This window comes from Protopterus annectens, chromosome 4.part0, assembly GCF_019279795.1.
Source record: "Protopterus annectens isolate FY-2018-M chromosome 4.part0, PAN1.0, whole genome shotgun sequence".
Taxonomy (NCBI): domain Eukaryota; kingdom Metazoa; phylum Chordata; order Ceratodontiformes; family Protopteridae; genus Protopterus; species Protopterus annectens.
The window spans coordinates 682,147,777-682,175,356 of record NC_056733.1 but is presented as its reverse complement, the minus strand read 5'-3'; the positions used below and the strand labels follow the sequence as shown (position 1 = coordinate 682,175,356).

General features: G+C 42.6%; 1 protein-coding gene across 1 annotated transcript in view; it reads left to right on the top strand.

The window, feature by feature from the left end:
- The window catches only part of IFT81 (intraflagellar transport 81), a 2,787,102-nt gene that overhangs the window by 1,220,051 nt on the left and 1,539,471 nt on the right, over positions 1-27,580 (top strand). The window lies entirely within an intron of this gene.

The following is a 27,580-nucleotide window of genomic DNA, read 5'->3' as shown; positions in this document are numbered from 1 at the left end:
TATGACAGCTTTTTTTTTTAAATGTCTACTTCCAGCTTTTGTGCTGCATGCACCCACTAATGTTTGGCAAGTTGAGTCTTTATACAGTTGTTTCTTGTCAGCTCCATTTGAACCAATGAAAACATTTTACAAGACTTCTTGTTTTAATAAAACCCTCAAACAATAAAAATAAACACATCCACAGAGCACCCCGTTTAAGTTATTAACTTAAAACAAACACACACAAATGTATATCATATAATGAATCTTCACCCTCCTGATAGGAATAATTGTCCCAAATTAACTGCTGAATTCACAGGCATTAATTAATCTAACGATATTTCTAGTGTTCCTACTTACACTAATTGCTGTTCTTGTCTTAGAGATGTGAAAAAAACTTGCATGTTTTCAAAAAACATTAACATTTAGCCTTAAGAAAAAGTACCCTGGCTGTCGCAGTGGTGCAGCAGTAGCATTGTTGCCTCACAGCAAGAGGTTCTCCCATTCGATTCTCGGCTGGTGTGCGGTGAGTGCCTTCTGTGTGGAGTCTGCAAGTCCTCCCCACAGTTGGGTGGGCATTCGAAAGACATGCGTAAATGGGCGTGCCTTCGTTGAAGGTTGAATGTCGAGCTGGCACCTCAGCGTTCGTGAAAATCTACTGCCAATCATTAGCGGACTGCAGTTCCGCTGTGGCGACCCCTAACCAGGAAAAGACGAAAGACAAACAACCTTGGCTATCTTTAAATACAACAAATTATACACTATTCTAGTAAATGCATTACATTATTTAGTTGCCAGAAAAGCTTTTATCTGTCATTCACTTTCAGTAACTTCATACTTTATTTTTTACTGATCAGCTTGCTCTTGTACCTTTTAATTATATGTTTCTCTCAGTAAACAATGTCCAGACCTCTTATTTATTGCCTTCATCTTTAGTCAGCTTATTTCCATTGAAACATAAGAATAAAATGTAGAGCTGCCCTCAGCTCCAGATTTCTCAACTGGCACTGGATGTTTATTTGCTTAAAGGAAAATATTTATTACATTGTGGTCTCTATTTTTTTAAATCAACTTGCATTCACACAAAAAAAAAAAACTTGTCAGTAGATTTAGCCAAGGGCATTAATCCAGACAATCACCTGTGCAAAAGTAAAAGGAAACATTTCAATTCTACATATACTATAATTAGTACAGTTTTATACCTTATCTGTCCCAACAGCCCAGGGTTACAACCAGTTGACTTACATATGCTTTTGTCCAGCCTTTCTTCTTTTTTTACATTGTAATTTTAAGTAACTGGCCATAATACAGCTACTTCTCCACAATCTCTATTTGACTATCATCTATCCCTTGCCGCCACTATTTCTCTTTCTCTCTCTCCCTTTTACCTGGGCTTCATTAATATTCCTTTATAATTTGTAACCATCTTCATCTTATACTTAGTTTATAGCATGTATGTTAATCAAATAAAACAAATTTTTATGAGAAATTGGCATAGTCTACACACTGACAGGGAGATTAGTGCTATGGTGGGGGGAATCTCTGAGGTTTTTGTATAAAAACAAAAAAACCTCTTGAAAGAAAACTATGTTACCATATGAATAATGACGACATACATTCCAGATCAGTTAATGGTACTACAAGTAAGTGTGAGAAGTGTGCTTTTTGTTGCTATATAAATGAATCAGAGATTTTTGTTCACCCTTACACAGTTATAGTATATACATTTACAGCTGCAGCTAACTGTGAAACCAAGAATTTGATATATCTAGCTAGCTGCACTTGTAAAAAAATGTATGTTGGCAATACAAATAGAAGAATAAGGGAATGCGTAAGGGGCCATCTTTATTGTGTAAGGAATGGTGTCAGATATAGTGTCATTGCCAAACAATTGTTAAAACATGGAGAGTCACATAGTTTTACAGTTTAAGTTATGGAGACTATTAAAGATAGTCCCAGACAAGGGGTAAGGTTAATGATACAGAATTTATTAAACTGAGATAGATTTTTAAGTTAAAATCACACTTAAGACATTGACTCAATCAAAAGAAGATGTCTGAAAGATGATTTTTAAATGCTTGTCTGTTTTGTTTTCATAAGTCTTTTATTTATTTATAACTGAAGTTTCTTGCTGTGTATGCAGTAACTTAGCAATTTGTGTTATGCCTGAAAAGGTCATTTTTACATAACTTTTTTGTTTTTTCATAAGTGTTTCATTTATTTGCAACTGAAGTTTTTGCTGTGTATACAATCGCTTAGCAACTTGTGACATGTTTGAATTTCATTGGTGAAAAAAGGTGCCATTGTACCTGCTAGTTAGTAATTAAATGTTAGTTCAATATTTGTAGTAGCGAAAGCACTTGTTGTTGTTGTTGTGTCTTTCGGCTTTTCCCGGTTAGGGGTCGCCACAGCGGAACTAGTCCGCTAATGATTGGCAGTAGATTTGTACGTGACGAGTTGCCGGCCCTAGCACACAACCTTCAACGAAGGTACGCCCATTCACGCATGTCTCCGCACAGAAGACGATCTAGCTGAGAATCGAACAGCACAACATCTTACTGTGAGGCGACAAGGCTACCGCAGCACCACCACCGCAATTTAATCCTGTTTTATAATAAACTATGCTTTTATTCTTCAATTACTGGTCTGTGATATTTACAACTTGGACTCCTGCTAAAATTGTTCTGCCTTGGTATTATTTACTATTTGCATGTTATGATATACTGAAAGGAAAGCATTTATACTGCTTCTACACCTATGCTGTGTTTCTGCTGGGATTTTTGGTGACTGTTGAATATTTCCTATGTTATTCCCAAGCAGTTAATTTCCAGGGAGCTTCTCTTTCTTGCTTCATCCTATAATTACTTCACTGTCTCCTACTCAATATCTGTTTCCAGCTGATTCCATTTGAAAGGAACTAGACTCTTAGATGCTTGATATTAATTAATATTTTGCAGTATTCTTCATTTAAGTGTCATGTCTTCATTAATTGTCATATCATTCCAATTGTATATAGGTTCATTTATTATTCTATGCATGTACATTTATTGTTTTTTGATTAACTGTCATATCATTGCTAGTCTATGTATGTACATACATTTATTATGTAAATCTTGTATAACTGCCTTTTACTTACTCTGTAGAAAGCAGCATATATATCTACCAGGGCCTCCTCTGAAAATGGGACTCATGCCCAGTTGATCTTTCCCAAAAAACAAAGCAATAAATAAATGAATAAATAAAAGTTTCCTGTAAACTAAGCCAACTGTTGTACCAGAGCTGTCTCTTGAAACCGCTTTTTGCCTAACAGCTGCAGGATTTTTCCCAATCTGTGTTTTCTCTTCAACATTTCTAATTGATTTTTTTTTTTTATCAGGTGTTCTAAGTTTCTTCTTTGCTGCCTTCCAGACTGTAATTACTTGCCAGTGACTGGATTTTACTGAAACAGGCATAATTACTAGCCCTTATCTGTTTCTTCTTTCATACTAGGAGAGCTCAAATTAAGCTGCTGATCAGTGTGCAACCATCTTGGAAAGCTACCACAAGGAACACTCTATCTGTAGTTTCTTCTTGTGAAGAAATATCTGCTTTAGTTAAGTTTCTTCTGTTTTAGAGGTCTTTACTCATTATTTAGTGTGTGTATGACTCTGCAGATACTTCTTCCAGGGCTGTGGCCACTGGCACTGTTTTTAGAAGGTTTGCATGGCTTCATTCATAGAACCTCCCAGCAGATGTTAAAACTAAGATTTGAAATTCTCCCTTGAATAGAGAGTCTGATCAAAAAGTATGATGAAAGGGGCAAGCTAATCTAGGGAATCACTAAGATTTTTCAGACCTCCTTTTTCCAAATTCTCCAAGGGATTTTATATCTCTTCACATAATTTTTTTGCAAAAAAAAAAAAAAAAACAGAATAAACACTCTAAACAAAATACAGGGAAATTGATGTTTAGGAAGAAAATACCTACCCTCAAACTCAATGGGGGTTCCAAAAAGAAGTCTTGAACTTTCCAAAACCAAGGACATTCCATCAAGTCAGAATGACTGTTCAAGAGATCTTTTGACCCCCTCACACCCTGACCCCTTTTTGATTCCAGAAAGTTTTAATCTCCATTTTTCTGTTTGGCAACAGATAGCTTCAGACAGATAGGTTTGAAGGTTATTCATCAAGGTTACAGATAGCAGTGGGAGTAAATTCCTGATCCTCATTCTTCATCCTCCAGATTAGACTCTTTTATTTCCACTGGTTCTTCATCACGTGCCCTAAGGAGTGATAGAACTCGTCCCTCCTTCCCAAGTGGGGAAGGGTTTTTATTCAAAGATGTGCCTAATGCCAAAGAAAGAAAATACTTGGAGACCAGTTCTTTATCTTTCTTTCCTAGACTGTTTTGTGATTGTTCATAAATTTGAAATGATATCACCTCACAACATCTTACCTCTTCTTTCTCTTTCAAGTTTCCTGATAACACCAGACTTAAAAGATGCTTATCACATCTGCATTCATCCAGACTTCAGACGTTTCTTGAAATTTTGGCTTGTTTGGATCACATTATCTGTCTGGATCACATTATCAGTCTTCTGCCTTAATATTTGGACTACCCACTGCACCAAGGGTGTTCCCAAAGTATTTAGCTACAGTTATAGCTCATTGCAGGCTGCAGGGTATCTATATTTTTCCATATTTAGGTGACTTGCTTATCTTTACAGAGTCCTTTTCAAAGTTTCAGGAATCTCTCTGTTGGGTGAGAGATGTCTTACACAAACTGGTATTCCAGGAGAGCATTCAAAAGGCTTACTTGAATGGGATGTTAACTGGACACCTCAATTCAAAGAGCTTTTCTTTCACAGGAAAAAAATAGATCTTTATCTAGATCTCGTTCTAAGCTTTTACACTCATACTTCAGTCACTGTGAGAGATTATCAGTCTCATGACATCTATGATTGTCATGATACCCCTGGCAAAACTCCACATGAGAAGGATCCAGTGATATCCAAAATCTAATTGGTCTGAGCATCAACACCCTTTATCTGTTCAAAAATCAGTGCTGGGGTTTGTCAGAAGAGAAATATTTTGGTGAAGATAACAGATATCTCTAAATCCAGGTCTGCCCTCACTGCTCTAAAGCAGTCACTCACCACAGATACTTCAGACTTTGCTTGAAGAGCAGTTTCAGGAGGGATAAAAGTTCAGGTGGTGTAGGACACCTAGGATAGATGCAAGCACATAAATGTCAAGGAGATGCTTACCCTTGTCAAGGCACTCAACTTTCTGAACCATCTTTGGTCCCTGCAACCTCTTCAAGTTGTTACAGATAGTACCATAGTCATGTGGTACATCAGCAAGCAAGGGAGAGCCAGGTCATACCTCCTTTGCAGACTAGCCATGTTAGCTTTGTATATAGCTTCACAGCACAGTCTCATTCTACAAGCATCCTACACTCTGTCAGAGCAAAATTTTGTGGCAGACAAGCTAAGCCAGACAAGAGCAGACCCTCATGAATGGAAACTATATCAATGGTCTTCCAAGATTTGACCCCTCCGTGGGGAGTTCTTTAAGTAGACTTATTTCCCTTCTCTCTGAACAGTCAACTGGCAAGACTATGCTCCAGGATTGCATGCTAAAAGGTCTGGAAGGCAGATGCCCTTTCTTTTCCTTGGACAGGAATTTTCCTGTATGGTTTTCTATCCTTTCCACTGATATCCATGTTACTTCTGAAGATTTAGAAATAATTCTTCTGGATCATTCAGATAACTTCCTTCTGACCCAGACAATAGTGACTCTTCCTCTCTTCCTTCTTTTTGAAATGGCCAGGGTCTTTACCACAAGTTTCCTGACAGACTGGATCTACTCACATGGGATTGGGGTGTTTGATACACTTTGACCCCAGTTAACTTCAGTTTTCTGCCTGGATGAAATGGACTTAATTACTTTTAGGCACCTGTTTACTGAGGATGTGCAGCAGGTACTAATGTAGGCAAGACCACCTGCTGTTTGAGAATCTTATATTAGCAAATGGAAATGGTTTTCTATTTGTTGTCAAGAACATAACCAGCACCTATTCGGGGCTAGTTGTTATCTGGTTTTACAATATTTGTGTGAGTCACTGTCCCATGGCATTTCTTACTTCAGCCATTTCAGCATGTCTGCCATGTAGCCTCATCTTTCAATGCACTCTCATATCAAAGTGTTTCTGAAAGGGATTTTGCATAAGTTGCCTCCAAAAAATAAAATAATAAAACAAATGGTGACCCTTCCTTGGGATCTTATTTTTTTGTTAGAAATGCTAAACCTTGCTGCATTTAAACCAGCTAACTTGGCTGACTTAGGGTTTTTAACATGAAAAACAGTTTTACTGATTGCTGTGACCTCTGCAAGAAGGATAGCTGAGTTGCACCCTCTTATGGTGAGTCAACCATATCTCTTTTTCCACAGGGACAGAGTTCCTTTGAGAACTAGTCCATCTTTTATGCCTTAAGTGGTATCCCAGTCCACTTTAAGCCAAATTATCCAGCTCCCTGTTTTCTTTCCTGAAACCAAAATTAGGGGAAAAGTATATTCCATACCTTGGACGTCCACAGACAATTCAGGTACTGTCTTGCCAGAACCAAACCTTATAGTTCTTTGGAATAATTAATTGTTAATTTCTTTGAATGTTAGAACTGACAACCTGTATCACAGCAGATTATTTCCAAGTGATTGTCTAAGGCTATTAAATTTTGATGTTAAGTTGTCAATCTCGCCTTCATTCTTGCTTGATGGGTTCGGAGCCAATCCTCGGCTCCGACTCGGCACTTGCTAAGCTCGAGAGTCACTTTTACCAGCTCGAGGCAGCCCCATATCCCATGATGGAAAGCGGTAAGTACCCAGATCTCGTTTGCAGCTTCGCTGATGAGGTCCTCCTTTTGCCAGCTCCTGGTAAGTGATTTATACACTACTGTTTTTGCCCCCTTTTCTTCTTAAACTTTAATTTTAATAGTTTTAGACTAATTTTAGTACCATTCTGACTAGAATTTCCCTATCTCCTTAAAACTTTTAGTCAGACCTTCTCCCATCCCACCCCCCCCCCCTTGTTAGGGTGTGTGTGTGTGTTTATGAGAGATTAGTCTTTCCTTTTGGGATAATAATAATTTCTTGGACAGGTGTTGTGTGTGTGTGTTTTTTACACCATGTCTAAGGAAAGGGTCTCAGGCTTTAAGAAGTGTGACTCGTGCTGTCAGAAGATGTCTCTGACAGACGGTCACACTTCTTGCCTGTACTGGGCCTCTCCACCTGCAGGACTCCTGTGCTATATGTCATTCTTTTAGCCAGAGAGTCCTGCAGGAGAGAAAAAATAAATTGATTTTGAGGGGCCTTCTTAAACCGGAGGGCTCTCCGGCTAAGTCGGCCCCGACTAAGACTTCTAAGTCTTCCAAGGCCCAGGCTTCTGTTCCTAAGCCTGCGGCCTCGGTTCCGACTCTTTCAGAGTCGAGATTGGCTCCGGCTGGAGCCGATCCTAGTTTACACAAATCCTCGGCACCGATGGCTATCGGTGCCGATACTGGTTTGGTCACATCGGTGTCGGCTCCGACTGGCTCCGACCACCATGTGGCCCAGGCTTCGGTGTCGGCGCCGACCGGCTCCGACACCGTTACTTTTGTGTCTGTATCGGCTCCGGCTGGAGCCGATACATCGAGACCTTCCGTCGGCGCCGAAAAGTTGTCGGCTCCGACAGCATCAATGGTTTCGTCGGCTCCGATGGTTCCTTCAAGGAAGAGGTCCAGGTCCCCTTCATTGGAACCGATACTTTCGGCTCCGGCCTCTCCTCTCCTCTCGGAACAGAGCCATCGGAGCCGATCATCCAGGTGATCCAGGCTTTCTGACCATGATTTAGAGAGGGTGGTCAGTAGATAATTAAAATCACAGGCACTGGCCCAGATGCTACATAGTCCGTCTCAACAGACGACTATTAGTCCACACCCCATTGCAGTTCCTCCTTCAACTCTTCCCCAGAGTTTGGAGTTGGAGTCTTCGGGAATGGTTTCTGCTACGGCTGAGGGACAGATACCCCCTTCTGCTCCTTCAGCCTCTACTCTTATCTCCTCTTCGAGACCTTCCTTAGAGGGATTCGGTGGTCGGGCTTCCTGGTCTCCTCCGAGGGTGAGTGGCATCGGACCCTTGTCCGACCCCACTCTTCCCCTTGGAGCCTCTGCCTTGGTGAGCTCGGCTCCGACATCTGCCTCGGAGCCTTCCCTTTTGGTGGGTCCTGGAGTTCCTGGTTCTTCGGGACGGGTTCTCTTGGACCTCCCTGGGAGGGGAGCCTTCGAGGTGATGAAGAGTGTGCTGGCCACTGGACTCAGCCAGCAGTCGGTTCCCTTAGCTCCTCCCTCTATGGTGCCTGTCGATATCTCTGCCACTTCTCTTGCTCCCGGACCCAGAGATCCTCCGCCTCAGGTTTCCCCACTGGGAAGAACCCCCTCTTCCGAGGATTCTCCTGATCAGTCAGGAGATCCTCCGCGAAAGAGGACCTGTAAGAGGAAACACGTAGACTCCCCCGAGTCTATCACTTCAGATACTGACTTAGATGAGTCAGAGGGATCCCCAAGATCCCCCACTGAGGATGTCTCCTTTTCAGACATCCTAGAACTCCTTAGACAGAGGGGAAACTGGCCCACCAATAATCCCTCTGAGGATGAGTCAGTATACCTGGAGGCGTTTGGATCTCGGCCCTCCACCTCCTGGGTGTCTCTGCCTTTCGACCCCCTTATGTAGGTTATTGCTCGAAAGGCGTGGGCTGCTCCTGACTCTGTAATGCCAGTCCCTAGGAGGCCTTCTAAATTTATTACTGCCCCGTCGGACAAGCAATTCCTCACGAAAGGTGTCCCTGCTGATGCCAGGGTGGTGGCGGCTGCCACTAAGAAGGAACTTGCAGATCCTTCCGTACCTGTCCATCCTCCTAATAAGGACTCTAGGACCATGGATAGGTATGGTAAGCGGATGTTCTCTTCAGCGACCTTTGCTATGCGTTCGCTGAACTACCTATGTCACTTCACCAGACTCCAGAGGGATATCCTTAAGGAGCTAGGTGAAGTAGTACAGGATCCTACAGCTGCAGGGGCTCAAGAAAAAAACCCTTAATTCTATTGCTAACTCCTCCATGCGACTGATATCATATGCTGCAGATGGAGCGAGTAGGGCCGCAGGTACAGGTGTGGCTCTTAGACGCCAAGCCTGGATGTGGCTCTGTAATTTTGCAGATCCCTTTAAGGCGTCCTTCACAAACTCTCCCTTTGATGGGTCAGCTTTGTTTGGCCCTCAAGTGAAGGAAACGTTGACCAGGTGTGAGCAGGACGGCAAGACTCTTTCTGCCGTAGGGGTCCGTTTTTCCACCCCTTCTAGACCTTACCCCAAAGGGCAGAAGGGTGGAAAAATGTGGTTCCGCAAATCCCAAGGAGTCACGCCGGATTCACGTGGTCAGTTTACCCCTAGAGGCAGAGGGGGTAACAATAACAGACGCCGCTCTAGAGGCAGAGGGGGTCCACAAAACCAGGGAAGCAGAATGCCTCTCCCTGACAAGCCCTTTCAGCATCCCTGAGGTGTTGCCCGGCTGTCCATCCTTGGAGGCAGTCGGGGGAAGACTATCGCTGTACCCAGAAGCCTGGCATTCCCTCACTCAAGACAGATGGGTACAGTCGATCATATCCGAGGGTTACAAAATTCCTTTCGAGGAAAGTCCTTTCTATCACTCAAATTCCCTTCCAGATGTACCACCCGGTCTAAGGGAGATTGCAGAGTTAGAAGTCTTAAAACTACTGCAAAAAATAGCCATTCAGCCAGTTACAACAGATCATTCAGAGCCCAGAATCTACTCAAGGTTCTTTTTGGTCCCCAAAAAGACGGGAGACTGGAGACCAATATTGGATCTCAGCAGACTCAACAAGTCTGTGAGGAAGACAAGATTTCGAATGGTCACTCTTCAATCAATTCTGCCCTTCTTACAGAAGGACAACTGGATGTGCTCAATAGATCTTCAGGATGCGTACTATCACATAAAAATTCGCAGACGCTCCAGGAGATTTCTCCGCTTTCGGCTGGGGTCCAGTCATTTCCAGTTCAGAGCCCTGCCCTTTGGTCTCACTACAGCCCCCAGAGTGTTCACCAAATGTATGGCAGTGGTCACGGCTCACCTGAGACGTCAAGGATTCCAGGTGTTTCCGTATCTCGACGACTGGCTCCTTTCAGCCACCACCAGGCATCAGCTTCTTCAAGCCAGGGATTACACAATAAATCTTTGTTCTCATTTGGGCATCTCGATCAATTCCGAAAAATCATCCTTATTGCCCTGCCAATCTATTACTTTCATAGGCGCAAACTTAAACACTGTTCAGATGTCAGCTACCCTTACAGATCAAAGAATCTCAGACATTCAAAGTCACGTCAGGATCATTCTAGCCAACAGGAAGGTACAGGCCAGAATGGTTCTAAAGGTTTTAGGCCTCATGGCTGTGGCCATTACCCTTCTTCCCCTGGCTCGCTTCTATATGCTCCTTCTTCAATGGATGTTGTTCACTCAGTGGTCTTACCAACAACTTCCAGTGCGTCACCAAATACTGGTGACAAAGATTTGCAAGAATCATCTTGCTTGGTGGATCACTTCTCCCCAGATTCACCAAGGCAGACACTTTGTACCCCCATCCCCAGTAGCCACTGTCACTACGGATGCCTCCCTGATCGGGTGGGGGTGGGCATTATCAGGGCAGGATGGTTCATGGGACGTGGCAACCTTTCGAATACCACCTGCACATAAACGTCCTAGAGATGAGAGCAGTGCTTTTAACGTTGCAAGCCCTCAACGACTTTCTTCCCTTAGGGACAATTGCAGTCCACACAGACAACATGTCTGTAGTCTGGTATATCAACAAACAGGGCGGAACCAAGTCCTACCCCTTGTGTCGAGAAGCGCTCAGACTTTGGCAATGGGCAATCTCCTCTCATCGGTTTCTGGTAGCAACGCATATCCCTGGGAAAACCAACATTTTAGCGGACAGATTGAGCAGAGCTATTCTCATGCCTCACGAGTGGACTCTCAAACAATCTATAGTGGAAGAGATTTTTCTGGAATGGGGTCGCCCATGTTGCGATCTTTTTGCTACTCCCCAAAACAGCAAATGCCCAGACTTCTTCTCTCTCTTCCCACTGCCAGGCCATCCCCCCAGAGACGCTCTGACCCAGGATTGGCCCCAGGGACTTCTTTATGCCTTTCCTCCATTTCCTCTGATCCCTCAAGTTATCCAGAAAGCAACCGTTTTGAGAGCCAAATTGATTCTCATTGCTCCTTATTGGCCTCGACAAATTTGGTTTCCGTTCCTTCATCGTCACCTTTTGGTGCAGCCGTGGCATCTGGACCCAGTGCCAGATCTTCTGATTCACCAATCCGGTCAGCTGCACCGGTCTATCCCTTCTCTCAACCTCACAGCATGGTTGCTCCACTTCCTTCCTTAGCCAGGCTTCCTATGATCTCTAACCCTGTTAGAGACATCATAGTAGCTTCCTTAAAATCCTCTACCAGAAGGATTTATACTAGCAAATGGAAACGTTTTTCTTATTGGGCTAAAGCCAAGAATATTGATCCCTTCACTGCTCCAGTTCAAGCAGTTTTGGATTTCTTAGCGGAGATTTTTCACGCGGGCTCCTCTTCTTCCACAGTCAAAGTTCAGTTGGCTGCTATCTCGAACTTTCATGTCGGGTTCGCAGATCACAACATTATGTCCCACAGGCTTTGTAGAGCCTTCTTGAAAGGAATTTTCCTCCTGAAGCCTCCAGTCAGGAGTCCTCCTCCTCAATGGGACCTAAATTTAGTGCTGACATCCTTGATTCTTCCTCCCTTCGAGCCAGCTGTTTCTTGTACCCTGAAATTTCTTTCATGGAAAACTTTATTTCTGGTTGCTATTACATCGGCTAGGAGGGTGTCTGAACTTCATGCTCTATCTGTTTGCCCCCCCCCATTTGGTCTTCCACAAAGACAGAGTATCATTGAGAACTAATCCGATCTTTTTGCCTAAGGTCGCCTCAAAGACTAATTTGAATCAATCTATTGATCTCCCTGTATTTTTTCCAAACTATTCAAACAGATCGGAACAAAAATTACATTATCTTGATGTCCATCGCCAACTGAGATATTATTTGGACAGAACAAAACAATTCAGGAAATCCGATCAACTCTTTGTTTCCTATGCTGATAACAAGAAAGGCCTTCCTGTCTCAAAAGTGACCTTGTCTAGATGGCTTTCTTCTGTCATATCTGAAATTTATCAGCTCAGGGAAAACAGCTGTGCTCGAAACCTAAAGCACATTCAACCAGAAGCTTAGCTACTTCCACAGCCTTTCAAGCTAGACTTCCATTAGACACTATTTGTGCAGCAGCCACTTGGGCCACTCCTCATACATTTGTTTCCCATTACAAATTGGATTTGGCCTCCAGGGACAGAGCCAGTTTTGGCTCTACAGTTCTCAAGAGTCTGTTCCATTGAGCCACCCAGGATAGAGGTGCTAGGGACGCGGTCCCATCTAGCAAGAATGAAGGCGAGATTGACAACTTAACATTGAGAAGTTATGTACCTACCATAACGTTCCATGTTAGTTGTCTTCTCTCGCCTTCTTTCTTGCGACCCTCCCTCCTTCCCCCAGGCCTGGACAGACCTTTCTACAAGGAATTATACTTCTGAAGACCATTCAGAGCTGGTCCTTCTACCATCCTTCAGGTTTTTTTTTCTTTCCTTCTTTCTTCCTTTGGGAAGTTACTATGCTAGGTGCTATTGCCCTTTTGTCATCAAACGAGATCTGGGTACTTACCTCTTTGCATCATGGGATATGGGGCTGCCTCGAGCTGGTAAAAGTGACTCTCGAGCTTAGCAAGTGCCGAGTCGGAGCCGAGGATCAGCTCCGAACCCATCAAGCAAGAAAGAAGGCGAGAGAAGACAACTAACATGGAACGTTATGGTAGGTACATAACTTCTCATTATACTCACCACAACAAAACTATTCCAAGCAGTGTCAAGGCTCACTCTACCAGGAGCTTGGCTTAATCTTTGGCTTTTTGGAAAGAGTTGGATTCTAGAAGTATTCTAGAAGCAGCAACTTTGTCATCTGTAGATTCTTTTCCAAAACTCTGTAAGCTTGATTCTTTCTCTAGTTCTAGATCAGGCTTTGCTAGGACCATTCTCCAAAGGCTCCTGGAATCTTCTCCTTCCACCTCCCAAATGTAGTAAGCTAGGGTATTCTATCCATATAGCTAAGGCTACTGCAGCAGTGATCAGTGTGAAGAGCATAATACAGTTGTGTAAGTAAACTTACCATAACAGTGATGTTGAAATGATCACTGCTGCAGTAGCCAGTCACTCCCTCCATCTCCTTGTTTTTTTGGTCTGGTGTTTATTCCATTGTTTGAATACTTATTTTTTTGTTCTTAGCTTTTTCCTTTCAGAGTTTAGCCTTGTTATCTCTGTTGGCATGAAAGCTGTAAAAATCTAGGTGCCCAAACCTGTCATTCTTGTCAGCTCAACTCGAGTTGCCTGACAGTTTGGGTGAGTGGAAGGTGCCCTGAAGTTTTGTTAGCTGGCTGGCTGATATATGCTTGACAAAATATTACCCGTATAGCTAAGACTACTGCAGAGGTGATCATTCAAACATCTATTGTTATTGTAATGGCAAGTTAGTTACACAGCTGTACTTTCCTCGGGACCCATATGCAGTTGGTGGTTATCCCCACTCCAATTACTGATGAACCGGTGAACATGTGCCATCCGTTCATCATATTATAACTCCTTCCCTGATCTAACCTCCAGCTTTTGTATATGCCAGGTCTGAAGGCATGATCTTCTTTTATTCTGATGGCTTCTCTGATCTGATCGGCACCGAGTGGCTCTGATCCAGCAGGATGTTGGAGTCAGGTTATTGGGTTTGTCAAGTCTGGCTCAACTCTGATGTTTTCAAAGCAATCTCTCCCCCTCAGTGCTTTGGCATGAGACAGCTAAGTCCTGGTATGGTCTTTGCAGCCTAGCCAAGTAGGAGTCTAAGACCAGCCTGAGTTAGGCCATTTGCCTCCTACAGGAAGAGTCTTGAGTCTGGTTTATGCTTTGGCTTTTGAAGCTTTTGAGATAGTATTCTCTCTATGGAGTGGACCTTCCTTCTCCAGAGGAGTTCCTGAACCTACTCTTTCTAGCCTGTTGGGATGGTCAGCTCCCTCTAGCCCCAAGGTGGTCCACATTTAGGATTCCCTTTCTGCTTCTGACTCCTCTCTAGAACACACTGCTTTAGAGGGTCCATGGAAACATTCATGCAAGAAGAGGCATGTTGAATTCCCTCAGGAGTCCTTAACTGAAGATATTGACTTTGATGAGGGAGAGAGGTCCCCCAGATCCCACTTTGAGGTCATCTCAATTGGAGAAATCCTGGAACCTTTTAGACAAGTAAGGGGTAAGGGGGGGGGGGTTCTCTGAAGCTATATCCCAGGAGAAGTCAGTATTTCTTGAGGCTTTTGGCGCTGGCCCATCTACTTCTTGGGTGATCCCTTCCACAGATGTGATGGTCAACCTGCCCTCTTAAGTGGCATGAAAGGAACCAGATGTGGCTGAATGGATCTACTTCATATGGTTGACATTTCAGAATGTCGACATTCATATGGCCGAGACCATATGATCGACATTCGAAATGTCGACCATAGAATAAAAAATAAAAAACACAAAAAAAATACCTTCACATTGCTAGCATAGGGGCTACGCCCCACTGCACCCCCCATGGGGGCTCTGCCCCCCACACCCCCTGGAACTTAAATATACCAACTCTGAAATCGCACTACAGTGTGGAAGATGGAAATATTTCCATTTTGCATTATACGGAGATGCCGGTTCCGCATGGTTGACATTTCGAATGTCGATCATATGGTCTCGGCCATTGAATATCGACATTCTGAAATGTCGACCATGTGAAGGTAACCCGGCTGAACAGATCCTACACAAACTGAGATTTTTGTCTCCCTAAAGGTTTGCCCTTATTGCAGCAAGTGTCCCACCATTGATTCCATGGTGGTGGTGGCAGTCACCAAAAGGGAGCTTGCTGAGGAAAACTCCACTGTCCATTCTCCTAAAAGGGAGTCTAGGGCACTGGACAGATTCAGGAAGCGGGTTTATGCTTCAGTGACTTTTGCACTTAGGACAGTGAACTGTTTGGCACTTGCAAAGTGATTCCAGAGATTTGACCAAGAATCTCTCCAAATCTTTCTCCGAGTCCATATCTGCAAAGGAGAGAAAGTCTGTCAACTCTCATTTGGCCACTCTTTAGTCCCTTTTAGATTTGTCTATGAGTCTGATTTCTAATGTGACAGAAAGCACTTCAGCAGCTGGGGCACTGGCTTTACTGTAAGGAGACATGCTTGGATGCTCCTGTCTGTGTGATTTTGAAGAACACTTCAAGATGTCTTTTATCAGTGCCCTCTGTGATGCCTTGACACTTTTCAGGCCAAAATTAAAAAGTGCCTATCTAGACAGGAATAAGATGGGAAAACAGTGTCTGCCATACGGATAAGCTTCTCTGCCCCCCCCCCCCCAGAGGTTCTTCTCTAGGAATCATAAGGGAAGGTAGAAGCTATGGTTCTGCAAATTGCATAGTTTTGCCCCTGACACTTTTGGTGATAGACCCCCCCCCCAAGGCAGAGGAGGGGAACCCAAGGCCTTACCAGCTCTATTCTACTCTGGAGGCATTTGGAGATGCTTATCCCTGCATCCCATCACTCAAAATGTTTGGGTGCAGAGGAACATAACCAAAAGCTATTGTATTTCTTTTCTCTCTGTTACCCCCCCCCCCACCTCACTCAAGAAAACCTCCCAGTATTCCACCTTCCCAGAGAAAAGAGTCAGCACTAGAAATAAAAAACCTGCTCCACAAGCAAGTTGTTCAGGAAATCCCACCAGATCAACTAGGATCTAGAATTTACTCAAGCTTCTTTTTGGTACCAAAGAAAAACGTGGACCTAGGGAGACTTTTGGACCTCAGTTACCTGAACCAGTATGTGAAAAAAAATGAAATTCTGGATGGTCATGATACAGTCCACTCTGCTATTGCTGAGTAAGGAGTATTGGATGTGCTCAATAGACCTTCAGGACACACACTACCACATAAAGATGGACAGGTGCATCAGAAAGTTTCTCTGCTTCTGGCTGTGAGCCCTTGGCTCACCATAGCCCTCAGGGTATTCACCAAGTGTATGTCAGTGTTTGCAGCTCATCTTAGGCTGCAGTTGTTTTGAGTGTTCCCATACCTGGACATCTGGCTCATAACTCCCCCCACCAGGGATCTTCTTCTCTGCACCATAGACTCCTTGCTGTAGATTTGCTTACAGTTAGGCATCACTGTGGACACAGACAAGTTCAAATTTCACCCTGTCCATACTATAGAGTTTATTGAACCTCATTTGGACATAAACCTTCAAGTAGCCAGACTGCTCAAATCCAGGACTGCCATATTCCACAAATAGGTCATAGCAGTTCTTTCCTGTCAAAAGCCACCAGTAAGGTTAATGTTGCATCTTCTCAGCTTGATCGCAGCCTTTGTCACCTTGGTTCCTTTTGCCAGATAACCAAATTATCTCTGTTAAAAATCAGCAGAACTCATATTCCATAGTGGCTGGAATTTTGGGAAGGTTCTCAAGGTTGACCTTTTGTTCTGCTTTCTCCCCAAGCTATAGTGACCATAGGTGCTTCCCAGATGGGGTTGGGTGGAGCATTTCAAGGGGAAAAAAACAGTTCAGTATATGTGATCCCCACAGAGATCAGTTTTCACTTCAGTATCCTAGAGGCGAGGACAGTCCTCCTAGCATTGCAGGCTTTTCAGGACTCCCTCCCCACACAGTGTGATATCCATTCAGATAGACAGTATGTCAGTAGTCTGGTACATCAACAAATGGGGGGGCATGTTCTTACCCTTCATGTCAAGAGGCCATGAGGGTTTGACAGTGAGTGAATGCACATACCAGTGAAGTCCAGTGTTCTAATAGAAAGGTTGAGCAGGTCTGTCCTCCTCCCTCACGAGTGGACCTTCAACCTGACAGTGTTGGATCAGATTGTCAGCAACTGGATCCAACTTTGCAGTGATCTTTTTATCTCCTCTTACAACACCAAGTGCAGCAGGAACTTTGTCCTAATTCCCAGGGAGAGCAAGTCTCCAAGGGATGTGATGCTGTGACTCACAATTGGCCCCCTTTTTCCCTACTCCTCTAATCCCGAATTTTCTACAGAAAGCATTGCTGGGGAAGGCTACAATAATCCTGAGCTCCTTTCTTGCCCTGAGAGATGTGGGTTTCCTTCCTATGGTCTCATTTGATGCACTGTATTTGGGTACTTTACTCTGCTCCAGAACTTCTCTCTCAACAATCTGGAATGCCTCATCTGGGCATTCAAGCCCTCAGATTGACCACGTGGTTTCTCCAGTTTCAATTATGGCTATACAGTCCAGGCTTAGGCCATCCACATCCTGAACTCTGTGCAGAGACCCTCTATCAGAAAGGTTTATAATAGCAAATGGAAGAAATTTTCCATCTTGGCTTCCAGCAAAATTTGGACCCCTTCTCAGTCCCTCTTCCAGCAATCTTGTACTTCCTTCTCTTTTCTACAGTGGAGCTAACTATTGTACTGTCAAAGTCCAGCTATTAGCCATTTCCAGTTTTCATGTTGGGGAGAATCAATCTGTCATCACCTCTTTTAAATTGTCTAAAGCTTTCCTTAGGAGTACCTTCTTTCTCTGGTCTCCCTTAGAGACTACATTCCTCCTTGGGATATTGCCTCTCTTACAGGCCTTGACCAGACCACCTTTTGAACCTACAGCTATGGTGGATTTGAAGTATCTGGATTGGAAGACCTTGTTTTTGGTGGCAGTCACTTCTTCTAGGAGGACTTCGGAGTTACATGCCCTTTCTTGTAAACCTCCGTACTTGATCTTCCACAAGGACAGATTTACTCTGCAAACCAATCCTTTTTTTCTTCTAAAGGTGGCTTCTGAGTCATCACTTTATCAGTGTATCAACCTTCCCATTTTCTTCCCAAAATTTTCCAACAAGGGAGAATATGTGTTACACCTGCTGGATGAGCACTGATTTGCTTACACTGCACTAAGAAGATAAGAAAGCCTGATCAGTTGTTTGTTTCCTTTGCCTCAGCCAAGTTGGAAAAGGGGATATTTAAAGCTACTCTTTCTCTGTGATTATCTAATTGTATTTCACATGTCTAAAGAGAGAGGGGGTTGTCCTTGCCCAAACATCCTAAGGCACACTCAATTTTATCCAATGATACATCCTCTGCCTTCTTTTCCAGAGTATCCCTTGATGCCATGTGTGCTTCAGCTCCTTGGTCCAATGTCCATACCTTCAGTTCTCACTACATACTGGAATTACAGTCGAGGTCTAGAGCCTCCTTTGGATCAGCTGTTCTCCGGAATATCCTTCCATGAGACCTCTCTAGACTGGTGATAGCTAGAGACTCTGTTCCATCTATTGAGGAATGGACAGAAGAGACAACATCAGATACGGAAGTTGTAATCATCTATCCTTCTTCACCTTCCCTCCCTCCTTCCTCCTTTCTTTTGTTTTACCCTTAGCTCTTGGAGTAACTGCACTGATATATTCTTTGTCTTATGTACTCTTCAAACTCTTGGTCAGGAAGCAGGTTATTATATGAGGCTTCTCACATTGTATGCAAAAGAGGATAATAACATTTATGGTAAAGTATGGGCAAATGCGATGTAAGTTAATTCTCCACTTGCTGGAGATTATGGGTAAGGGGAGGAGCCTGAGCTTTGGATCCAAAGTCTTAGAATGGACGAAATCTGATCCGATAACCCATGTGTTGAGGAAGGACAGAAGCAGACAACACAGATTTGTCGTTATGGTAAGTATATAATGTTTGGTTTTATATATTGGTTTTCTCTATTGTATGCTAAGAGACTTTTGTTTTTTACAGACTGTGATAGTGAAACTGCTTGTACCGCCGTCTTTTGTTTGTTTGTGGAGAAAATCAAATTTAAAATACTTGGGGGCAAAGTTTTTTTTCATGTTTCTTGTATATTTATGTATTAAAGAGGCTATATTTTATGTTTTTGGAGGTTGACATTGTTTGTGTTTTTAACACTGTGTTTTAAAGTGGGAGCATAATTGTCTATCTCTAGTGGAGCTAGCTGGAGCTTTCTGTCACCTTTCTCAGTTTAACCATGAAGCAGAAAGCTGTATCCATGGTCCTTTTTTTCCCCTGGACACAAGAAAAAGAAAGTTGATTAAGAGTCTTTGTCCTTCCAGGAGGCTTCTGCTTTTCTGGGTGAATCTGTTGTAGTAATTTTGGGGTCCTTGGACCACCCATCCTTATCTCCAGATTATGATGGTGGTCTTCCTCAAGAAGTCTCCATTGACCAGGGTTCAGCCATGTGCATGAGAGAACAACTCCCGTTGGTATCTGAGGAGGAAGCAGGAGATGACTTTCTGCATAGCTGAGCTAGGGTACCTGATTTCCAGACTAGCAGTTCTTCTTTCAGTCAGTCTGTTGTCAATGTGTCCTACAGGAAAAAGAAACAAAAGGTTATTTTTCTTCTTCAGCATAATTTTTCTTAGAGAAGGTTGATTTATTAGTATTAACCAAGAGATTATTAAAAGCCTTTTCCAGTAAATTTTTATTACCTGGTAAAATAAAAAGATTTCCCTTCTTCTCTGACAGTGAATCCCAGTTAGAGGAACAGGGATTGAACTGGTAGAATGTTTATTCTGGTAATCTTCTTCAAGCAGAAGATTTTGATTCTGAAGATAGTGTTTCTTCAGAGACTTCTCCAGAGGAATTTTCTTTTTCTGATACTTTTGCAAAAATGAAGTAATTGTTTTTATGGGAACAAATATGAATTCCATTCTCTGTTCAAAAATACTATGATTTGTTACAACTGGAATTTCTACAGTCTGCAGCTGTTCCTCCAGTTTTACCTGCTTTTGATTGTTTTTTTATTAAAGCCTGTAGTATGTCTGACAATCAACTTCCCACAACTAAGAATTCTTATACCAATCAACGTCCCACATCTAAGAAGTCTGATTGGCTGTATAAAGTGCTTTAGTCTCATAAATACGTTTTTACTAATTCAGGATCTGATCCTGCAGTAATTTCTTTGTCTAAACCAGCTGCAATTAAGAATATTGCCTGTTCTCATCCTAGACCTTCAGATAAAGATGGCAAGGCTTTTGATAGAGTTGGGAAGAAAGTCCATTTCTCTTCTATTATGACTTTCAGGATTTTAAACAGTGAGGATCACATGCTACGTTTTTTACTGGCATCTTGTAAAAAGTTGGGACAATTGCCTGTCGCTTGGACATCTTCAGACACTAAAGCATCTATTAACTCATTTGTGATTTCTGTGTCCTGGACAACTAAGAATTCTTTAAAATGCTTCCGTGATGCCACCGAAAGAATCTTTACACCAGCTACTACAGGGTCTGTGATGAGATTTGCTTGGTTATGATCTCAAAATTTTCTTGAGTTTGTTAAGGCTGAGATTCTCAAGTCTCCATTAGATAAATACATTTTATTTGGCCATTCAGCTGCTGAGATCTTGAAAAAGATTTGATGAAAGAAGGAAACATTTTCAGTGGATTACCCAAATGCAATTTTTTAACCCTCTTTCTCTACATTTACAAAAAAAATTACTTTCAGTTCAGGTACCTGTTCCAAAAAAAAAAGAAAACAAAAAACCAATCTTAGTAGATTTCTAGGAAACAGACATTTAAGAAGCAGTGGCAGGGAGGCTCCAGAAAGAAAGGTGGAGCCCCCCAGAACCAAAGACAGTCCAAAAAGTCAGATTGACTATTCTCTTCTGGTTCCACTGCCCTCCCACCCTGGCAATTCCTTAAATTTATCCCCAAACCATAATTGGCATGTCTTCTTGCAGACCAGATAATTTCAGACAGGTGAGTACTTAAGATTATCCAACAAGTTTACAAACGGGAGTGGAAGTCCCTTCTTCCTTTTCAGGAGATTCCTACTTCTCCTGCAAACCAGTCTTCCTTATTTCCTCCAGTGTAAAAAAAGATGCTGTCCTAGGAGGTCATATAACCAGTACACACAGATCAATTGGAAATACATTTTTACTCAAGAATTTTTCTTGTCAAAAAATAAATAAATAAAGGACCTTGGATGGCTGTACTAGACCTGTCCTTTCAAAGCCTTTTTGTAAAGTTCCCAGAGTTCATTCAAAATGACATCCCTTCACTCCCTGTTACCTCTTAAAGGATGCTTTTAATCACATTTCATTTCACAGAGATTTCAGGAGTTTCTTAATATTCTTTGTGTTTGGCTCGCATGTTCAGTTCTCTGCATTGCCTACAGCTCCAAGGGAATTTACAGTGTCTTGCTCCAGTTATGGCTCACTGCAGAATGCATGACATTCACATTTTTCCATATTTGGATGACTGTCTGATCTTTGCAGAATCATTGTCAGAATGTCAGGAATCCCTGTCCTGGACTAAAGATCTCTATCAGTTTGGATTCCATTTGAACATTCAAAAATCTTCTCTCATTTCTGCTTGCAGGATAACATTTATATGGTGTCTTTTATATGCATCCCTACAGAGAACTTTTATACCTCTCGATAAAGCAAATCTACACATAAATTATTTCCTGTGTTTTCCAAATCAGTCAATGGTTTCTGCCAGAGGATATATCGGAATGATGGAGTTCATGGCTTTTATGATTTTTGTGATATCCCGGCTAGACTACACGTGAAGAAAATTGTTTTTTCAAATCAGACTGGTCTCAACACCCTCTGAATTTTCAAGTTTCAGTTCTGTGATTTATAAAAAGAAAGTTATGTGGTGGGTGGATGAGCTGAGTATAAACCATTGTCTTCCATTTTCTCCTCCAGCTTTGATGCAGTTTATTAAAACAGATACCTCAGACTTTGCTTGGCAAACTCCTTCCATGTTGTTGAAAGTGCAGGGCTTGTGGAACAGTCAAGACAGACAAAGGCACATCAGTATCAAAGAGAGGTTGGCCATCATAAAAGCTGTTAAGTCTCTACAACATCTTTGGTCCCCAGGGTGGGTCTATATTACCACATTGAAAACCTAAGTCAGCGAACACCTGTTTGCCAACCACTAAGCAGCAAACTGTCATTTCTGTGAATGGCCAATTTAGCAATTTTTTTTCCTAGGGGAAAAAATTGCTTGGCCAAGCAGAAACGAGACAGTAATCCAAACCTATCAAAGTGGGGGGCTTTGCCCCCCCAACTAAATATACCAGCTTCGAGATTGCATTACAGTGGGGAAAAGGGCAAATTTATGACAATGGCCAAGCGATTTTTTCCCCTAGGAAAAAGTTTGCTGTAGTGTCAGTTCGTATAAATGACAGTTCGCTGTTTTATTGTTTGTCAAACAGGCGTTCATGGACTTGTGTTTTCGATGTGGTAATGTAGACCCCCCCCCCCCGGGCCTCTTTGGGTTATTACAGACAGCAACAAAGTAATGTGGTACATAAACATGGGGTTCTAGATCTTGCCCCTCCCATGCAGACTGGCTGTGGTAGCTTGGAATTTCACAACATAGCAAAATCTTTACCCACAGGCATCTTACATTCCATCACAGCAAATGCACTATTGAAGACAAGCTGAACAGGACCAGGACAGACCCTCATGAATCAATGTTGAACAAGGAGAAGTGGCCCAGCTGTAGGGAGCTCCTCAAGTAAATTGTTGTGCCTATAGATAGAACACACAACTAAAGAAATTCTGCTACGGGATTCCCTATAAAGAAGTCTGGAAGACTGATGTCTTTTCATTCACTTTGATGGGAATGTTTATTTATGCTTTTCCACTAATATCCAGTGTAATTCTGAAAACTCAGAAAGACTCTTCATAGATAATTGTGGTGACACCTTTTTGGCCCAGGCAACAGTGGATTTTCTTTCTTTGGAAGTTGGCCAAAGGCAATTACCACAGGCACCCACACAGATTACACTTACTCATATATGACAAGACTTGTTTGATACATCCTACTCTGAAATCTCTTCAAATCACTGCCTGGATAACAGAATATTGATGCGTTTTAGGCACTCTTTTGTGGACATGCAGCAAGTATTAAAGGAGACGATGAAACCTACTACTAAGAAACACTATATGTGTAAATGAAAAATATTTTCTAATTGGTGCCAGTGTAAAAAACAGGACCCTTTAAAGGTCAGGCTACCTCTGCTTTTTCAGTATTTGTGTGAGCTACTATCCTTTGGCCTATTTCACTCCATTATCAAGGTTCATAAGTTAGCCATCTATGATTGTTTGCCCATTGCCCCCCCCCCCCCCGGTTCGTCATTTGATCACTGCTGCAGTGTCCTTAGCTATATGGGTTGTATCCCACCTAGGATGTAACAGATGACCAGCTTAAAGAGCTTAAGGACACCTTCCTCATGCCCATGCTGTTGACAGCTTGAGCAAAGCTGAGGAAACTCAGCAGTCTGAATGCTAAGCACTTCAGAGTTTCCTAGCTGCCATAGAGCACTCCTCTTGTGGGCTTTTGAGGATTGATGGTCAGTTAACATTTCTCCAGTGCTGGGCAGATAACTTTCCTTTAGGGAAAAAACTTCCAAAATAAAATTTATGATGGAAACCATACTTTATTAAGTACATTTGTTTGTTTTATGCTAGGAATTAAATTTTATGTGGACCATCAAATGACCTTTCTCCCAATTGAGAGACTGTCATTATGGCATTACTTTTAGTATAACCATTGATGTTCATCATTTCCACTACTGCAGCAGCTTTTAGGCTATATACATTGTGTCCTGCGCAGGCCACAACAACTGGCCAGCTTTAAAAAGCTCTGAACCCCTCCCTCTCTTTCACTCTGACTGCTGATTGGACAGCTCTTTAGAGTGAAATCAGCAGTCAAAGTGAAGCTTTCTTCAGCACTTTCTTGCTGCATTGAGAAGCAGAGCTTAAGAGGCTTCATAGTTGCAACAGCCGGCTTCTAACTTCATTTCTGGCAGATCGGTCCCCAGTGGGTAACCCTTCCACACAAATGTGTTACCCCTTAAAAATAGTACCGGATTTTCTTTTGGGGGGTGCTTTAAATGGTATTTTCACATTAAGAAACTTGGTATACTTTATAAATATCAGAAGCTTCCTGTTAGGGACCATTATTTTTAGTACTGAACTAAACTGGGTTACTATTTTTGTATGCTTATATACTACCTGTGTACATCTTTAGCCCTTGAGGATGGATCGGCTTAGAAAATCTCAAATCTAGCTCTACCTCTGGGAGCTTCACCTCTCTATAAATGAGTTCTAATGTCAGCTTCAGATTCAGGCTGGGTCAACATTGGTTGAATTCTGTTGGCCTCAGCTCCTCGAGAGTCTTCCTTGGCACTGATTTTGGGCTCGGTGATCAAAGCCATTGAGAGAGTTCTCTCATATAGAGAAGGGATGCCTCCTTCATGTTTGGCACCAACTGGACCTCTTGTTTATTCTGCATTGACATCCTCTCCTCCGCATTGACAGGGACAGTCAGCTTCCAAAAGTCTCGAGGAAGTGCTCACTCTGGGCTCCCAGTCTGATTCGGATCTGACGTCTGAGACTTCCAAACCTCAGATCCATAGAAAGTAGACTTGCAAACTAAACCATATAGATTCATCTCATGATCACAGAGGATACAGATTTGGATGAAGGGGAAGGTTCTGTAGATCCCCCTTTGGAGACATCAGTTTTGGCAAAATCCTTGAATTGATGAAACAGAATGGGGGTTGGCCCACTGATGCACCTTCCTTGGAAGAATCCGTGTTCCTGGAGGCTTTCAGAGCTGGTTCCTCTGCCTGATGCATTCATTGATTTGGTGGCTATAGGAGCCTGAAAGGAACCTGAGATAGTGGAGCTAATATCAAAGAAATCTGACAAGATTTTAGCAACTCCTAAAGACAAGGCACACTGGAGTAAAGGTCCTGTGGTAGCTGATATGGCTATAGCAGTAGCTACAAGAAAGGAACTCTCCCAAGAGAGTACATCTGTTTATCCCCCTAACTGTAAATATAAGGCACTAGACAGAGTTGGAAAATTTGATGTATGCAAAAGTGACTAATTCTCTTAGAGAGCTGAACTACTTGGCTCATGATACATGTTTTCAGAGAGAGAATTGACCAAGGAGCTTCCCAATTCTCTAACAGGTATTTTACCAGCAGATATCCAAAAAAAAATGTGGCTTCCCAACTATCTACCCTCAGTTCTATTTCCAACGTCTCCATGCATCTGCTCACAAATGCAGCTAATGGGATTGTCTGTAGCAGCAGGCACTGGCTTATTTATTCACTGCTACTCCTGAATACGACTGTGTGAATTTGTGGAAGGCTTCAAGATGTCCTTACTTAATGCCCCTTTTAATGGATCCACTCTGTCTGGACCAAAGGTTAAGGGCAAGCTAACCATGAGAGAGAAAGAGGGTAAGACCCTGAATGCTATATGAATTAATTTCTCAAGTCTTCAAAGGACCTTTTCTGGGAATCAACAATGAAGTAAGAAGATGTGGTTCAAAAGGTCTCAGGTTCTTCACCAGAAAGCTTCCTTGGAAAAATTCTCCTGCGGGGGGGGGGGGGTTCAATGGATGTCACCCAAGGGCAGAGGTGGTCCTTACAATCAAGGATTTTGTGGACCCTTTTCTGAAAAATCATTCTAGATTCCCTGAAAGGTTTCTCGACTGCCACAGTCTGGAGGCAGTTGGGGGGAGCTTATCCCTGCACCTTTAAACCTCCAGTCTGCAGAAGTCATGTCAGCTTGGTGGCCGATTACCCCAGAACTACACAAAGGGTGCCCATTCTTCCTTCCCCTTTCTACAGCTGATGACTACAGACACTTCCCTTTTAGAGTGGGAGGGAGTTATTATGAAGGGAAGATTGTTCAAGGTACTTGGAGTCCATTAGTGGACAATCTTCACATCAACGTCCTGGAAATGAGAGCATTCCTGTTAGCATTACAGACACTTCAAGAATCTGTGAGAAGGTGTTATCTCCATTTAGATGGACAGTATGTCAGTGGTCTGGTACATCAAAAAACAATGGAGAACCAGATCATATTCTCTATGTGGGGAGAACATGAAGATGTGGCAGTGAGTGATGTCTTCCCATCACTCTTTTGGCTGCTCACATCCAGGGGAGCTCCAGTGTGCTAGCAGACAACCTAAGCAGAAGCATTCTTCTGCCTCATGAGTGGTCCCTCACTGACACCAACCTTGCTGCGACCTGTCTGCATCTCACCTCAACACCAAGTGCAGCAATTACTTTGCCCTCATCTCTCCTCAGGGTCAGTCAACAAGGGACTCTCTGGTCAATAATTGGCCCCTGGGTCTTCTAAATGCCTTTTCCCCCATTTCCATTAATCACAAAGTTTATTAAGAAAGCCAGGAAATGCAAGGCAAAGGTAATCCTTATTGGCCTTGACAGATCTGGTCCCCATTTCTTTGGCCTCATGTTTTATGCCCCCCCTGGACCTGGCCCATGGGCTGGATCTCCTGTCTCATTCATCCAGTTATCCTCTCCCAGACCTGGACACCCTGAATCTGACCACTTGGTTACTGCAATTTTAATGATGGCCAGAGATGCCACGTTTTCAAAAAGAGTAGTTCACATTCTAACAGCTTTTCAAAGATCTAGCACCAGGAAGGTTTATTAGGTTTATTAAAGTAAATGGAAAAGGTTTTCATTCTGGGCTACAGAAAAGGGATTGGAGCCTTTCTCTGCTCCTTTCCCTTCAATGTTGTATTTTTTTGCCAGAATTGTTTCATAAAGGTTCCAGTTTCTCCACCATAAAAGTCCAATTAACAGCAATTTCTTGTCTTCATATTGACTATAATCAAACACCAATAGCCTCTTTGAAAGTTTCTAAAGGCTTCCTCAAAGGGACTTTTCTTCTCACACCTCCTATCAGAGATCCTGTTCCACCACTGGACATTACAGTAATGATGCAAGCTGTTACTCAGTCCCCTTTTCAACCAACAGCTTCAGTAGACCTTAAGTACCTAACATGGAAAACAATCTTTTTGGTGGCAGTCACTTCAGAATTACAGGCTCTTTCTTGCAAACCACATTATTTGATTTTTCATAAAGATACTCTTCCTAAAACTGAATCCTCCCTTCATTCCTGAGGTGGCATCCAAATCTAACATCATTTCATCAACTAATATTCCAGTTTTCTTCCCAAAATTATTGAACAAAGGAGAATGCACATTACATTTGCTTGATGTTCACAGACAGCTCAGATTTTATCTTCACAGAACTAAGGATTTCAGAAAATCATCACTTATTTGTTGCCTTTTCTAAAGTCATGTTAGGGTGCAGTGTTTCCAAGGATATCCTTTGTAGGTGTCTGTCACACTGCATTCTTTTTGTTGTGAAAAGTTGAGTTTACCATTTTCTAAAAAAACAATAGCTCATTCAACAAGGTCAGTGGCAACCTCTACAGTTTTTCAGACAAAATCTGCCCATTGAGGAAATTTGTACTGCGCAACATGGTCAACTGTTCACACCTCTGTGTCTCGTTATAAATTGGAGTTACAGTCCAGATCATGCTCCTTCTTTGGC